General features: G+C 54.8%; 2 non-coding genes across 2 annotated transcripts; both read right to left on the bottom strand.

The window, feature by feature from the left end:
• Positions 1-182, bottom strand: LOC123964745 (the record flags this gene model as incomplete). The annotated part of the gene is made up of 1 exon (XR_006823522.1): positions 1-182. It is a non-coding gene; the product is annotated as a U2 spliceosomal RNA (small nuclear RNA).
• A 469-nt stretch (positions 183-651) lies between these two features.
• On the bottom strand, positions 652-765 carry LOC123964746. The gene has a single exon (XR_006823523.1). It is a non-coding gene; the product is annotated as a U5 spliceosomal RNA (small nuclear RNA).
• Between the last annotated feature and the right edge of the window lie 116 nt (positions 766-881).

An 881-nucleotide genomic window follows, 5' to 3' on the forward strand; every position in this document is an offset into this window, starting at 1 on the left:
CCGCTCCCGGAGGCACTGCAATACCGGGTCGATGCGTGGAGCGGACGGAGCAAGCCCCTCGTCTCAGCTCCCGGTGCTAAAAATCCATTTAATATGTTGCCCCCTTATAGGGGACATATCAGATATTAAACTGATAAGAACAGATACTACACTTGATCTTAGCCAAAAGGCCGAGAAGCGATAACCCCAACTGGTTGCTTCCAGCGCCCACCTCCCGGAGCAGTTCTCCCCCTGCCGTGGCGCAGTGGTTTCAACTGCGCATAACAACGGCTGCGTCTCAGCACCTCCGCCCGAGCGCTCCTCGTCGCACCGCTCAACCTCGGCGAGGGCGGCGTTTTATTTCCTTTTCACAAACGCACGAGGCTCGGCCACACGGCAGAGCCTGCCAAAAATAGTTTTAACTCATTGCCGGGGCGGCTGTGGCTCAGGAGGTAGAGCGGGTTGGCCGTTAATCGGAAGGTCGGCAGTTCAATGCCTGGCTCCCCCTGGTTGCGTGTCGAAGTGTCCTTGGGCAAGATACTGAACCCCGATTTGCCCCTGGCGGCTATTCCGCCAGTGTATGAATGAGTGTGAATGTTAGTTTCCGTTTGAGCACTTAGGCTCAGTGTATGAATGTGTGTGACTGGTGAATGCAGATGTAGTGTAAAAGCGCTTTGAGTGGTCGAAAAGACTAGAAAGGCGCTATACAAGTACGGAGCATTTACTCCACGGAAGTCTTTAGTAAAAGGCGAAAGACTTGTACGTTATGAAGAGAAACCCGAGTAAGTACAGGCCCCTCCTCCAGAGCCGCCGACGAGCCTAGTCGTCCCGGTCACTACCCTCACGGTAAGCCTCACTCTGCCTCTCGAGTCCCAAGTACCAGGCCACACCCGTTCCCCTAC

Source organism: Micropterus dolomieu, unplaced genomic scaffold (genome assembly GCF_021292245.1).
Source record: "Micropterus dolomieu isolate WLL.071019.BEF.003 ecotype Adirondacks unplaced genomic scaffold, ASM2129224v1 contig_5116, whole genome shotgun sequence".
Classification (NCBI taxonomy): domain Eukaryota; kingdom Metazoa; phylum Chordata; class Actinopteri; order Centrarchiformes; family Centrarchidae; genus Micropterus; species Micropterus dolomieu.